This window comes from Thermobia domestica, chromosome 4 (genome assembly GCF_964235325.1).
Source record: "Thermobia domestica chromosome 4, izTheDome1.hap1.1, whole genome shotgun sequence".
In the NCBI taxonomy this organism is placed as follows: Eukaryota; Metazoa; Arthropoda; class Insecta; order Zygentoma; family Lepismatidae; genus Thermobia; species Thermobia domestica.
The window spans coordinates 85904597-85922110 of NC_137457.1; positions in this window are offsets into that span (position 1 = coordinate 85904597).

Here is a 17514-nt window from a genome sequence, read left to right on the forward strand (position 1 = left end):
ATTTGCATCCCTTTTACCTTTAGGGCCACTCATTGACAAAAGGTACTCACATGACCGCTATATACAGACATGTTCTTAGGTAGGTCAGAGATTGGGAAAGTAGACGATTTTTAATAATAATAATAATAATAATAATAATAGTAATAATAATAATTATTATTATTATAATTATTATTATAATAATAATAATAATAATAATAATAATAATAATTATTATTATTATTATTATTATTATTATTATTATTATTATAACAATTAGGTTTACAACTAAGGTCCCATCTCTTTATCTTGTATGAGAGGCCCGCTAGTCAGCTAAGCCATTGGTGTTCCTTATTCTGTGTTTCTCTCTCTTTCTGTGTCGTGCGGATGTTTGTTTTGGGGTGTTAGGCTTTTATATTAAACCTTTACATTATATAATCTTTTTCTTTTTTACGAGATTTTCTTTCGGAAAAGGAAAGAAACTGCTTTCCTCTTATGTGTGTTTCTTACCATTCACCTTGTTTGAACTGCTTAGGTAAGATGATTTTGTAACTTTTATGTCATCCATTGCCATCACGATAATAAAATGGTAAGTCTTAACAATTTATTTTATTCTCTTATTTGCAGTTTGCCACACTGATATATTTGTAACAAAATTGAGGTTTGGTCCAACGCCTTTCGAATGTGCAACCAACCCAAGCGCTGAGCTCTTCGGGTTGCCTGCTATTGCAGGAAACGGAGAATTGCAGGTGGTAATGCACTTTTGGAGTCGTGTATACATAACTATTTCAAATTAGGCTCTTGTACACAGAATCTACCTACACAAGACCTGAAGGTTCTAGAACGCATGTCCTCCTATATGGATTGTAGCTAAATTAATTTCTTTCCGTACAGCAAAATTTGATGTTTAATTCTCATAGTATTGCACAACGAGCGTCAGCGAGTAAATGCGGGTTAGATCCCGGCAGGGGCACCTTGTTTTCTGTGTTTACAGTTAAATGGAAGGCGGGACCTGTTCTCTACAATCTTGCCTACAAACTGATTTTCTATTTCAAATTTCACTTAATTGCGTTAGTATTTCCTGACAAAAATATTTATTTATTATTCATGATTAAAAGCATAATTATTTTATTAACAGGTATATCTCGCTTCATGTTTTACATCAAGTAGCAAAAAACGGAAATGAAATTCAAATTGAGAAACGGAACGAAAACGTTTTTTCACCAAATTTTCCAGCTGATAAAAATGTATTTAAACCACTAGTTATAGCATATAAAAATATAGTGTACTTACAAATCAGTTTAGTACCATTGTTTAATGGTAGGCCTAGTATTTATAGTAGCTTGTTAAAACAGTGGTACTTTTCGATCAGTAAGGATTGGTAAATAGTATTCCATAAGTTATTAAGTATATGTAAACTTTGATATTTTTAAATGACTGAAGCAAATAAATCTTATGGTGATTTTTTAATAGCTGGTCATTTGTGTGCTCCAGTAAATCATCTGGGAGGCTGGCTCTGATGGAACCCCCGTGACTACATCCTTGCTGCATGTACTACCTAATAAGCTTCGGATTTAGTGCATACTCTGCTAAAAGAAATACAAAACTCTATTCTGACCTGAAAATGTAAGGAACATGTAAAAATGTGGAAGAACTGTCTGCCCGAGTAATGCTGAGTAGTATATCAAGTTTTTTCTATTTGACACTCTTTCCTTTCCGGTGTGACTTATCTCAAGAACCGCCACTGGAGCTTTAAACCCTTTTGCACTCTGGTAATGAGACGGGGTCCTAAACATTAACAAGGAATATGAACTACGTAAACTCCAACCTGTATTTCCCACGAAAAAGTTACATACGCTAAACACATAACCATGAAAAACAGTTTGAGTTCCTTGGGGCATTACTCGATCAGACTGTTCTACCAAATATCAACATATTTCTTACATTTTCAGGTGAGGTTGGAGCTTTATATTGCGTTTAGCAGAGATATTGCACTAAATGAGTAGCTCCATTACTACTTGCAGACTCACTTTACGAGGTCTGACTGTAAATAGTGTGGGTGTATGTCATAAAAACTAAACCATGAACCAACCTGTGATTGGTGCCCACTAAAAACCAAGAATGCTATCTAACCGAGTCAGAGAGGAGCGCAGCAGTGAGCCCGACGGTAGCAAAGGGTGCGTCAGCGATAGCGTATACGTATAAACGAAGGTAGTAGATGAGCACACTTACACGTACAATACTTACACTATCACTCAAAATTCAATTCAATATGCTGTACACTGAAAGTAATTACTTCCACTCACACTCTCTTTCCTTCATGAAAAACATTTCACATTGCATTTTACCTAGGTATAGGGCTAACCGGTTTGCCCGAGTAATCCCTTGCTTGGGGCTATGATTAGAATAACCCGGATTCGACGTAGTGTCTCTGGGACTCGGGATCTTTAACTCGATCCTGTAGTTTTTCCTACCCGTGTGACAGCAACATATAGACAAGAGCCTAGATTATTGACCCATATCTTCATTTAGTTATAATAATGGAAGATAAAACCATACCCTGACGGGTGCTAACCTGCCTTCACTCGTTATCGCTTGCTCAGCAATATCACACGAATTGAGTATTGAGACTTGATAAAGAAAAGAATTATACCTACTGGATAATAACCTGCCATGGAGGTGAGCATTCTATACCATTCCCCTATATTTATTCTGTGAAATTTGCTTTGTGTCGTATAATGAGTTGCTATAGTAACATTTTCCAACTTTCATCTCATAATACTGTTGCCCAAAAGCCCAACCCTCACCACAAATTTTCCTGTCAGTTAATTGCAAATGCGTCCCTGAACCTTTATTCCATGGTGTAACTTACGCAGATGTTGAGGCTGGAAATAGTAACAACCTATGAGTGGTCCGTTTATTATAAGGTTTACAATGCAGTTTACCCGCTAAGAAACACTTCCAAAACACTGAGGGTGGACTTGGCGCGAAGAGAATTCAATATTGCATGAATATAAGGATGTCCCCTAAAACAGGATATTACGGTCAGCTCTACTTTAATATACGCATGAGGTAATACGAATTAAAATCACTACTTTTGAAATTGAATTACTCCATCATATGAAAGATAGGCCTATGCTTAATTTGGTTTAAATTCTTTCATACATTTCTTTTAAAGTATAAAACTTACCTTGCAATGTTTTTATACGCAGCAACTCGCCTGAATTGTCTTGTCTTGTCTTATCCTCTATCTAGGAGTTTAGATTTACAGCACAGTTTTTCATCCCAATTGGTTTATGTCCTGCTGTGAGATCAATGGTTCTTGGTGTCAAGTCCTTTGTTGAATACCTTGAGGGCGAACATTGGGTTCTTCTTTTAACTATAGAAATCATAAACAATAGCACATAAACTCGCACAATCAATACTATAAAAGGATATTCAGTAAGATGGCAACGGTTCCTGCACGTCTTTCTGCACATGCGCAAACACGGAATAGTACAGTCAACCATACGTATAGTTTACGGAACTATAAGGATAATCTTTAGGACAATAAAAACGATAAATATGTAATATTTTTCATACAGCACATACGAATTTTCTCATATCATTCTGATAACATAGAAAATAATAATTATATTTTTTATGTAACCATAATTATGTTTCAACGGCAATGTCAATTTTAACTAGATTTTTATGGTTCTCAAAACCCTACTCGTTTTTAGAAAATAACTCAGGTTATTCTTCAGTCTTCCCAATGTTTTGCAGAAAGGTGCTTCATATCTTGAGTATAGAAAAATTATGAAATATCACGTATGTCGTATTACAGATTTGTATTACTTTTTTACATAGGGATATTTTAATGCTAAAACCTATGAACATTGTTACCTGGTGCTTTAGTCAAACAACCGTACTTGAAAGTTTGTTGGATTGCATTTATTTCAAAGTTACTTCGAAAGCTCGAAATCATCAAAAATTAAGATGCCAAACTACAGATAAGTCCAAGTTTGTCCATGACTTGAAATAAGCCATCTTGATTTCGGCTACAATTTAAGCAGAAAAATAATGGTAGCAATAGTTTTAAGATACGTGCATTTGATAAAAAATTGCAGGCAAATTTACTGTGTATGTCTCAATGTGAACAACTCCCGAATGAAGCAGCTGTCCAACAATTTGTAAAATACAAAAATATAGGAAACACCCTCTATGTTTTCCCAATTTGTTGTTGAGCAAAGCTACACACTTGTAGGAGATTAGTCTGCAAAATTGGTACAGATTGGTTGTATAGGGGCGGAGGTAGACCAAACATACGAAAATTTAGCCAAAATCGCTGATAAGAAAATCATTATATTAAATGCTGTATGTGCAATTATCCTCTGATCTGTCTCATTTCTGCTCTTCTTTCGTCCCTCATTGAAGTGTATTGTGGAACTATCAAGTAGGAGTTACATTTCAACTGCGACAACTTATCTTTTGGCAGCTGCTTCATTAGGGAGTTGTGCTCACGGAAACATACACAATAAAAATGCCAGTAACTTTTAACCAAATCCACGTGTCCTAAAACTATAGCTACAGAAGTTTTTCAGCTTAAATTCTAGCCCAAAATAATGTATCCAATTGCCCTATTCCTATTTACAAAACTTGACCTGAAAGATGGCGGATTTCAAGATTGCTGCTGTCAAGGTTCACCTTACCGTACGACTTCACCTTAGGTATAGTATGTACCCACATTGTTGTTATTGACTTTTTATTATTAACCTGCTGTTACCAAGGGGTGGTACTGAACGTATTGTGCAATTGTCGACATGGACACGCGACATTTCAATCTGCTATTTTGTTTAATTCCACTTCGAAAACGCAGCTCTTTCTTGTGTGTGGTCTTTCTGTGGGACTTCCTTCCTCTGAGTGAAATTTTACGGTAGGTTTCGATACGAGTTCATTCATACTTCCCTTGTTAGTCTTGGAAAAGAAACAAAAATATTTGTCCCTCTTTTTTTGATTTAACACAGTCTTTTTGCATAACTAAAATAATTAGCAAGAAATATTGCAAATGAAAATGTTAGTACCCCTGTGCATTGCATGGTTTCATAATGATAATAGAATAAAATTTGTGGCACAGGATATTTCGGGTTGCATAATTTTTTATGGAAATTTGGAAAATCATAAGCGATTTTTGTTCTGACTATATGTGACGCTGACAATATTCGCACTTAGAAATCAATATACTTAACGTTTTCTAGTATTTGCCATAATCCTGCAAAATTTTATGTGGGCAACAATGGTAATTGTATTTAAATATATATAAGGAATTATGGAAAAGTCAAAGTAATAAGAGAAAATTATAAAAAGTTATCAAACGTATGGAAAGACCAAACACTGAATAGCTGACTTTTTAGTAGTATTCTAAAAAATAAACTAGGAAAGCTTTTTCAAAACAATGTTATTTCTTATAATTTTTCAAAGTGCTTTCCAAAATACATTACACACTTTTCCATTCTTCGAAGCCAGTCGTCGAAGAAACTCTGCCATCCTTCAGCAGAGATCTGGTCAAACTCATCCAAATCCATAATCCCTTTGTAGACCGACATCGCTTGTAAAACACCTTCCCTACAGTCTGGTTTTCACATGGAAAAACGGCGCGAAGTCAGAGGGAGCGAGATCTGAAAAGTGCGTAGGGTGCTGTAACAGTTTTAGTCCAGTCTCTTCTGTGTTTCTAAGACAACTCATTCGACAATTCTTCACATGTGGATGAGTGTCCTCAATATAATACATAGTTTGAAGAAATATGTAAACACTTTTTGCATACAATTATAGCCAGAACCAGCAAAGTACGGAAGGATTTGTTTTAGAATATCAAGGAGCAGAATCCAAGCTTCAGCTATTTCAGAAGTAATGAATGTTTTATGGATATCTATAATATGCGTTTATGGAATCGCTAATCGACTAGTTCCACTGGATTTTGCCTTGCTTTTTCAGATCTTGCACAATTTCTCGTAGACATTGAATAATGTATGGCCCTGTAAAACTTTATTGATATCTCTCACAGTTGAATTATCAAACAAATCTTTTACATCAGCAATCAAAGAGTGAGATTCCATTCCGCCTGTACGTTCAGCAGAAGAATTTGTTTCAAAATCATTACTTACTTTAATATCTTCCTCAAGGTTCTGTTGAGTGTTTTTTTCACCACGTAGTTGGTGATCAGAATATTCTTTTGTACTATAGATTATGGAAATAGTAAGAGTTCCGAACAATTCTCCTAACAGCATACCACTAAGTACGGTATAAACCAGAATATGATCTCTACGAACTTTAAAAATAAGCATATGCAGTGCATTATTATTGGAATAAATTTCCTCGAACGCCACTAAATTCCAAATTTTGCCATAAATGTCCAATGAAGCACAGGAAACTCATTTCGAAACAGGTTCTTCACATATGTATTATGTCTTTTGATTGCCACGTTCTTTTTGGGACTACGAGTGATGACATCAGTGTTGGTGTGGGTGTTATTGTGGCAATCATTACCCATTTCATGAAATGTGCCATGCCCATCAATATTCTATATATTATGGTCGATATTATTAGCAATGTGAGTCGTGGGGTATTTGAAATTCGTTCCCTTTTATGGGTGACATGAATGCTTTGGTATCACGATGCTGATTCGTTGATAGATGTCACGTGATCTTAGGCTCTTGGAATTTTTAAAACTTGTTTCCTTTTATGTGTAAGATGAGTGCTTTGATACCTGATTCTGATTGGTTGGTAGAGGTCAAGTGATCTTACGCCCTGGAAGTTTTGATATTCGGGTATCCTTTTTGATGTGTACTTTGGTACTACGATACTGATTGGTTGATTGAAGTTACATGATTTTAGACACGCCACACGATGAACAGGTTACATGGTATAACGCCATGAGTCATCTTTAAGCAAAAATCCCTAAACTTTGAATTTTTAAAATTTGTTTCATTTTACGGGTTAGATGAGTGCTTTAGTACCTCGATTTTGATTGGATGATAGAAGTCACACGATCTTAGCTCCAGCCCATGTGGGAAATTCAAACTGTCCTTGAATTAGTATGTATCTGAAAGGATACACTTATTTTAAACAATGGTGAAATCCATCCTTGTCGCTTGTAAATTTAATTGTCAAAAATCTTGTAAAACATTTTTGTGATTTAAGCGATTTTTTAAACGCTCAGCGTTTTATTGCTCAGTAAGCGCTTCATTAATGGAAACAGTGTTGCCAGATTTTTCTTACCTAAACTGCTCTGATTCTTTCGAAACAGTTCTGCAGAGTGCAAAAACTAAAAAAAAATTGAAAAAAAATTTCAAAACTAAAAATTTTTCGAACTACAAAAATTGAAAGTAAAAATTTATAAACAAAACAGTTTCAAAGCAAAAATTTTCGAACCCAAAAAATTGAAATAATCGAACTGAATTTTCAAATCAAAACTTTTTCGAACTAAAAGAAATAGAAACCAAAAATTGAAAACAAAAATTTCAAACAAAAATTGTACAAACTAAATTTCCAAACCAATTTTTTCGAACTAAGCAAAATTTATTCAAAGATTTAAATCAAATGTAAAAATTTTCAAATCAATTTTTCTCGAAACACTAAAAATTTTCGAACCAAAAATTAAAAAACAAATTTTGGACACTGAAAATTCTTTAAATACTTTTTCGAACAAAACATTTTCAAACTAATCATTTAAACCAAATTTTGGATATATTTTCCACCTTAAATTCTCAAGCCAAATTTTCAAGATTACCATTATTTCAATCAAGTGTTCAGGGTTTCAAGAAATAATAAAACATTTTTTTCAACTTTTTGTGTTTTAGCGAAAGGTATGTGCTTTTCTCGTACAATTTTATTAACACAACTAGCTGAACCTGATCTCTCTACACAGCGCATCATTCGCATATGAGCATAAATCCCCTTATCATTCCTTACAACATTTGTACACGTCCCGTTACAGACACAAGTGAAAGACGTATTGATTAAAAAAACAAGGGGTATCAAAAAGGGAAGACTTTTTTCGATTATTTTTCTCAATATCTCGCACCCTTTGCAAGAATTTTAGCTTGCTTCCGGTTGGAGTTTCTAGTTCATGTAAGACCAGTGTTTTCTTTCTTCTTGCATGCAGTATTTAATAAGCAAATACATTACATACACAATTAATTATAATGTCAGTTATACATGGTGTTCATTGGGCAAAACACTCTCAAAAAAAAAGTTCATCTTAGACTGGAGACATGGTTATCTTTCATTTCTATTACTATTTGGCATTGAAACAAACGCCTGAGACATATACAACCTATATATACAACAGTGTGGTGTTGGAATGTATAATGCTTAGGACGTGATGCTTTAGTTTTTTTTTTTAATTTCAACACTTCCAATGTACCCGTTAGAATGTAATAAAGAAATCGTGGCCATGTTTTTTAAATATTCAATTAGAACTGAACAATCTACATGAAATTTGCAATCGATCAGTGAAAACGTCATATTTCTAGAGCCTGTAGTTTCCAAGATCTCATTGTCGAAAGGATTAGCCATAAACATATACACGCAGTTTAAAAGAGCTCCAAAGATGGCAGCACAATTCACTTGCATTTATTTCGGAGATGGCTTATTAATGGCTAACGCCTTCAAACAATAATTTAAAAGGATAAAAATTTTCTGAAAAATATTTCTTTAGAACATTTATTTAAAGTACAGTCTTTTAAAAATATTTGTCTTTGTTGAAATCGTGAAATCACAAATAACAGAAAATCAAAGAGTTGAAAGCTAAGATTATAGGCTAGAGCTTGGTCGCTCTTAATTGGTACTGTAGCATTTTAATAGATAAATAAATACAGAATATAGTTTAATGAACATTTTGGACGTGTCGTCATCTATGAATCTTGTAGACATATCCTGTAAAGAAAAAGAAGAAACAATGGATTACTTTATGAATTTATTTTTTCCTGAAACATTAAAAACGACAAAAATATTGATAAGAGAGAAATAAAGCTTACTTATAAAAGATGGATCTGTAACACTCTCCGTTTAGTTCCAACTTTCTCCTCGGGTACGAGATGACTGCATTTATTCCACTGATGGTGTTGGTGGTTTATGAAAAATTCTCGGTAGTGCTTTTCTTTGGTAGGAAAAAAGGAGGATAAAAGAAAAGGAAAAAAGACTATGTTACAATGGTGGCCTTATTGGGTATCATAGGAATTGAGTTCTTTAAATCGACGTTTTGTATACTGGATGCTGTACATTTTCTCTTTTTTGAGAGTGACGACGGTATGGTCTTTGGTCCTGCATATTTTATGAGGGATGGAAATGGTGACTTGTCCACGGCATTGATTCGTAATCATTTCTTTTAGGGTGTTGAAATTTATTTGCTGCCCTTAATCGTAGTTTAAGGTAAATCCTCTAAGTTTGCATATGAAACTGGTGACTTTGGTGTCTGGATTTCTAAACTTCAATTTTTCACCCTTCACTAACAAATGTCTTGATGTAGGCTCGTTGTCTATAAGAATCCATTTCATCCAATAAGCATTCCAAGTACGTGGAAGGTTCAATGGTTGGCTCCCTCGGCTTTTCTGCAAATATCACAGAATCCGTGCCGAAATATAAAACACGTTCCTGCAACATTTCCAGGTGCTTGTACATTCACATGTTGTAAATGCTCATGAAAGGACATTGGTGTTTCGATTTTTAACAGGCAGATGTTCTTTGTACTCCCAGAACACATACAACATGGTACCATTGATGGATACAATTTGATGGAGTTCAATGAAGGGGAAGTGAGTTTTTCATAAAATTCTTCCGGCCGATCAATAGTTGTGGTCTGGCTAAAGTTTGTACGCTGTAAAAGCTTGCTCCTAGACAGTTAACACAAACCTTAAATAAACTTATTCGTACAGGATTATTTTCAATTTTGGTAGGATCCAAAGCAATACCTTCACGTTACAGGACGCTTTGTATAAATTTCGTTTTGTCTTTTTCGGTGACACATGAACTCGCGACATCCAAAAGCTTGCATTTTCGATTTCAAAAACGTATTCGTGTATTCCGTGAACAAGCCACTTTTTTTCGTGATGGGGTCATATTGTTCAATGTTATAATGCCAAATTTCAAAGATTTCCACCGGTTAATATCCTAACTCTATTGCCTTTTGTATTTAGTATGATACCCATGTTCCAGTGAGGCATCGCTTCTGATCGTTGTGCGTACACGTTGCTGTAAGGCCTGGGTTCATTTCTTCGGCACAACCAGCACACACTGGAGACAGTAGTTTTTTGTTGTATCGATATGGGAGGAGACAATGATAAAGATGGCGACTTGGCAATATCGTCATTTTGATCAGACGATTGGCTTTATTTATTGGTGGTATATTTTCATCACCCTGTAGATAAATTCTAGGAGTCCTACAGGGTATTGAACGGATAAAGCGTAACAATATCGAACTATATTTTTCTCCTGCTTTTTCGACTTGATGGTACAATTTCACACAATTGGTCCTTCCTCCAAAAAATTATTTATTGGATTTAAGGGTCTGTGGTTCATATACGGATGATTTTTGAGATACTTCACCATTGCTGCATTTTGTTTTAAAAACTGTTTAAATTCGCACTCCCAAATTTCATGTAGAATGTACCCCAATTCACACACTCTTGCATTTTTTCGTTGCGTCAGTTCATAACGGAATTACATGGTGTTCTGGATTGCCGTAAATGGGCTGATTACGGCCTGTAGTAATATACAATTTACAACCATGACAAAAACAGCCGGTATGCTCATAGACGTGATTCTCTAATGTCTCAGGATCTTCGTAGTAGCCATCAACATGGAATCCCGCAATAAACACTTCTTTTTGTCGAGCCGCATATAAGATTTGTTTTCCTTCGGTTTTTTCAATATAGACCAGCCGTTGCATGGCAGCGATCGATTGCGTACTTTTCCATCGATAACCATGTGCTGGTAGAATTCCAATGGTGTTGGGTTTGAGGAAATTGCTGCGAAATACTAAATTGGAAGCACTTGCAATCGTGATCGTCCGCAAGAAGGTATTCACTTTGGTTTCTGCTTTAAATGACGTCATAAACGAAAAGCATGCTTGTCGCAGTACATTGACATCTTGAATAAAATAGTTGATCATTTCTTTCTGGAAATCAAACGTGTCATTACGAAGGTCGTTGTACCATTGCATGAACTTGTTCCTGTCTTCTAAGGACATTTCATTTGCACCATAATACTTCGTTTCTGGAAGTGGTCCAATATACGATTGATTTTCTTTAGTGCTGAAGAAATTCGGGAATTATATTTTGGTTGCGGGTAAATTGAACGCTTTCGACAATTTGCTTAATGCCATAGTCAGCAAGTTCAAAGAGTCATTGAATGTCATATTATTCAAGGTTAATCTCAGTATCTTATGCCCATTTAATCTGACGTCAGGTCTTCATTGATATTGCTCTACCATAGTCTTTAGAATAAAATGTCCATCGTAACCCTTCGGGTTGTGAGCGAAACAGACAATTCTATTTATGTTGGGACGACGTTCCCGGAAGTACTGGAGAAAATCATAAATTGTATCTTCTCCTAGGAAAATATGCTGGCGCTGACCACCCGTACTTCAAGATGTTGGATATTATCGTTTTCAACACATGCATAACATACTTGTTTTGCAACCAATAAATCCGGAACGTGTACAAACATGTTATCGCCAATGTTCTTGTCCTGCATGGATTCTATACCGTAGTAAAACCAATTAGTCTTTCTTTGCGTGCATGAGTGATGGAACACCCGATTTAAAGCATTGTCGATCAGGAAGCATGAAACATTGATGCAATCCTGGAACAATCTTCTTAAATACATTACAAAAGATCTTGTTACAGTCATGAATGCGTTGTCCACTTCGTACAAAGGAATATACTCTGTAACATTTAGTATATTGCTTCACCATTTTACGCACAGGTTCCCTTTGATGATATACAACATTATGATGATTATTTAACATTCTTCGCCGTAGAATTAACGATTGCAATCGTTGCACAGTATCAGCGTTTCGTTCTTGTCACATACAGGTCTCTGTAAAGATTTGGAGCACGTAACAGGATATTTTTTACATGTCTGCTACGATGATCATACCTTTTATGACACGCTTCACAATAGAACGTGTTTGCAAAACAGTGTCCAGCCAAACAAACCAAATTTATGGGAGTGTGATTTTCATCATTGGGCCCCAAGTCACAGCCTGAGAAACTGGTGTACACAGTAATTTTATATTCTTTCAGATAAGAGTGGAATTGTCGAATTTCATTTACACTGGCACCATAGTCCAAATTCTCTCCTGTATTTGTACATAACGCATCAACTTCTTGATCCGCAATACATTTTCTATGATTTTGATATTGCTTATGTCGTTTCACATCTACATTCTTGTATATCTTCAGGCCAATAGCAATGACAAGGGCGTACACCAGACACCTTGAATCTTGATTTTTACACGTACAATCCCTCGCTTGCTTCGTAAGAATTCTTCGTTTTGAAATACTTCTTGCCGCAAACTGCCGCCGTAGCCACGTGCAACATCCGCACGATGAAAATAAACGGTGAATGGTTAGTGAAGTAGAAACGAATTATTGCTTTGTAAACCTCTTTCGAACGATGCCCCCATTGTTTCCAGTGTCAGATTTCGTGCTTGGCGAAAACTCACCCAAAATGGTTTATTGGTGTTTCGTGGCGATATTACCGATAAACCAACCATTGCCTCATCATCGATATTGGCTAATAAATTGTCCGGCATCGCTTGAAAACTATTATGTAGGTATTGGATAATACCGGTTCCTACGGGTGGTGCGTTAAATTGTACTTCCATTATTCTGCCTCAATGTTAATTTGTCTATAATGACGAGTGATTTCTTTAGGAACGATAAAACCCTATTCTAGCATGGTAAAAAAGAAAACAAACAAATAGGAACACGTACGGTAAAACGAAATATGTAAGGGGGAAAAAGGAATTGCGCAACGTTAATTTACTACAAAAGAAAGAAGAATCTTAATCACCTGATAAACAGGATATCATAACATTCATGATAAATTCTTAACTAACCAATTCATGTAAAGGTCCTGAGTTTGATTCCCGGCGGGGGCGCTCAGAGTCTCATTATTAAAGCACGCGTACTATAAATTAAATTTTTTTCGGTTACAAAGTCTCAAATAATTGTGTTACTGAAATGAGTGTTTTTTGCTGTCATACTGGAAATCAAACTCGAGACCATTACATCAGCATGTAACTTACGTATAATTCTGTAATGATTAAAGGAATGCATGAAATGAATATGTTTCAACAGTGCTGAGATGTGACAAAGTACGCCTAAGCATTTTTCCTCGACTTTAAAATGATGCGTTTGTAAGTTTAAGAGATTCATCAAACGTTAACGTTATGCATATGTAATTCTCAAAACAAAATCTGTATAGCGTAAAACTTTTAACGAAATATTCATGCACTCTTTTTTTTATTGTAGCTAAGCGGTTAGCGTACATGCTTCTAACGTGGAAGGCAATGGTTCAATCCTCGGTGAATTTGCTTTCCACGTCTTGGCGCTGTCAATCCTTTTCTGAAATTAATAATATTATTCTCATACGTAGTTTTCAAAATTTATCATACATTCTTCTCAAAACTAAGCTAAGTGGTTGCCGTACACACCTCTGGCCCTGGTTCAATACTGGGTGGTTGCTCGAATATCACGTTAAGTTGAAGGGACGCTAAACTAAAACAATGGTTTCAATGGGAATCGAACAATACTATCCTCAGTCGTAGTTTTCGAAATTTTGAAATGCATTCTTTTAAAACCAAGCCAATGATTACCGCACGCATTTCTGGCCATAGTTCAATTACCGACGGGTGTTGAAATTCAACATTAAGCTGTATTCCTAGCCCACACTACTGAAGGGACGTTAAACCATAATAAACAAATCATATCACTTCTCGTGCTTGGTTTTAGAGAACACGATACTTTAGTGTGTGGGGTTTCTGATTCGATCTCGTGAGTCTATTCGGGGTACTCACACTTTCCCATTCCATTAATTCCTTCATAACCATTCAAATGGTCTCAGCCTAAATATCTCGTGTTAAAAGTAAAACAGTGTATTAGTGATAACAATGTTATAAAGATGTGAAGTTTATAATTCCCACAAATATTAAATAAAATTATTTTCGAATCGTGTGAGAAAATAAATCTTAAATGTAAATTGTGAACTTACCTCAAATTCAATGAACAAAAAGTCGCTGCAGTAAAGTTTAAAATAAAAACACTTATAAAAAGCACACCTTCTTCAATTGACAGTTGAGAGCGGTGTAGAATTTGAAAAATGAAATTTAGATTTTTATTTAGGTCACTATGAAAACGACGTCACTATCAACCAATCAGAAACGAGGAAATACATAAAATGACATCACAACGAACCATTCAAAACGCTGCTTTCGTCATGAATCTCGAAAGAAAGCGGTGTGTAAAAATCGATCGTGACGTCATTCACGTTTCTCAGTAGTTATAAAATCCTTATTACAACATCTAGTATCGCAATTATGATCATGACATCATACCGAAGCTTTCTACCTGGGTCACATTTCGTAAATGTGACGACAATTCATTATCCTCATATTCAATAAGAGAATGTAAATGCTTTTTTCGTGAATCATGCTAATACGCTTGTACTAAAACAAAAGTAATAAGGTACGCATCCGCTGACGCTTGCATTTCATTCATATGTGCGTCTATGTCAACACACAAAGAAGTCTTTCAGCATCTTATTTTAATCCAAGAACGAAAACGTTATTTTCACTTCCACATCTTAAAGTATTTCAGGGACCATAGTTCGAAACCCACGAAGCATGATTAAAACCGAATTCGTTCATAGCTAAATGGTTAGCGTACGCGTCTTTGGTTTGAAAGACCTGAGTTAGATTCATGGAGAAATATTTGTTAGGATTGTTCTTTTTAATTTTCCAAAACTTGGTTTACATTTCAAAATCTGGTTTTAAATGTTTATTTCGAAAATTTAAAAAGTTTACTTCGAAATTTTTAGAGTTAATCTACAAGCGACAAGAACGGCCTTCTCTTTTACCAGTGTTAAATAAATGTATCCTTCCAGAGACACTATTTCAAGGAAAGGATCTCCACAAGTAAACATATAAGGTGGGCTTCTTCCCCATCAAGGTAAGAAGGCAGGTAAAGAAGCTGGTAATCATCTTATCTGTCAAAGAAAACGATAATATTTAAGGTAAACTTCAGTACAGTATCATTATACTTAAAAGGGTTATTTAAGGAGAGGTTTAACCTTCCATGAGAACTTCAAGGAACCAAAAAGAATAACCATAAAAGGGAACAAAATTCTAAAATCCCGGTCGAGGGTGGCTGTCCTGACCTCATGACGTCATATCACGTAACCTAAAACGATTGAATTTCTCGCATGGGCTGTGGCTAAGATCATGTGACTTCTAACCTCCAATCAAAATCGAGGTACCAAAACACTCATCTTACCCGTAAAAGGAAACACATTTCAAAAATTCACAGTGAGGGTTTTTCCCACAAAGATGATTCATGACGTTATAACATGTAACCCGTTCACCGTGTGGCGGGTCTAAAATCATGTGACCTCTATCGGCCAATCAGTATCGTAGTATAAAATTACACATCCAAAAGGATACCCGAGTTTCAAAAGTCCCACGGCCTAAGATCACGTGACCTCTATCAACCAATCAACATCGTGGTACCAAAGCACTCATCCGTAAAAAGGAACGAATTTGAAAATCCCGGTCATAAAGGGGAATGAGGGATTTCCACAGAGGATGACTCATGACGTCATACCACGTGACCGGGGAGCGTGGCTAAAATTTCAATTTCCCGCGTATGCAGGTCCTAAAGTTAAGTGACCTCTATTAGCCAATCAGGATCGAGAAAAATTTTGCTGACTCGTCGAGATATACGCGGGCCCCTACTATTTGGTGTTCCCATTTTGTCATCATCAACAGGAGAATATATTGCTCCTACTATAGCTCATTCGCTTAATGAATGGAACTTGATGAAGTTTGTGCAGGCAGTTTTTGTGACAAAACTCCCTTCAATATGGCTCATGTCAACAATGCTTGCATTCTGCTAGAGCAGAAGCTCCGAAACACTTCTATACCTTCCTTGTGGACACCACATTTATGAATCTGTTTTAAAATGTGTATTCGATAAGTGTTGTGTTTGGCTTGCAGCTGGATCGGACATTCCTCTTTTTAACCGTTTTCAGAACGAATGGTCGAAAATACATTGTACTAACTTTATTCCAGGAATTGACGATGATGATGTAAGGAACAATATTACCGATGTAAGAAACGAAGTTTTAAATTTTGCTATCAAACTTGTAGAAGCAGGACAAGGCAGAGAAGCTTACAGGGAATTTTTCTAAGTGGTTATCATATTCTTGGGTGTCATACCTCCTCGGGACTTTTTCTTTCGTTTACCTGCAGCAATTCACTATGCAAGGGAGAGTAAAAGCAATCTACTCTTTAAAAATGTTTTTCTTGCGCCAAAAATTTCGTTTAACGAAGCAAATAGAAACGGATTTTCGGAAAGTATGCATTTTTCTGATACGTCTATTTGTGCAAGCTTGGTTTAAATGGGACCGAGCAACCCATGCACCATTACAAGGTATAGATTTTTGAAACGTTTCTACAGTTATAGAAAAATAGATTCTCAATCAACTGGACTGTCTTGTTCTAAATTATCTCCCCATCTCTGATACTTGGCGGAGAAACACGTAGCGGTTTTTTAATGGTTAGCATTATGGAAAAACAAAAAGTGATTGAAAAAAATTAAAACGGTAAGAGGAAACGGTGAAACAGCAAACAGGCTTGACGCAAGAGGTGATACGATAGAAATTATTGTGAAGAAAAAATCAGTGGTTTTGTTACAACAAACACAATTTTTTTCGAGAGAGATTTAAAATACCCAAAGGGTTTCTTGATGGAAACTTATTTGTAGCTCATAACGAAACAAAGATTTAGCTTTCTGTAGCAGCTTATTTCAGTTTATGTCAAAAAACGTCCAAAATTCTTACAAGTCTGTTGTCCATATCTACAATAAAATAACATTACACCGAAGAATTTCGTTGTTCACACGTAATTACTCTTATATCATTATAGGAAACTTGAAAATAATGCCAGAGTTGTGCTTCAGATGAAACGCTACCTCAAAACGATAACCCTCGTCCTATTAGAAAATGTTTTACCTGAGTTCAAGATAGCTGACTTCAAGATTGCCGCCATAATAAGCTATACAAGATTAGATTGACCTCTTCTTCTAGTTCCATTATACAACATAAATGGGTTTATCCCAGATTTTTCCCATATTCTATGTAATGTAAACGCTTTGAAAGCTTTAGATCACTTGATGTACTATTTAAAATCATTCAATGAATCTAATTTTTCTCCCGGAATTTTCCCCTCCTGATCAGGTACTAACGTTAATAATTGCAATGGTTCTTAAATCTGCA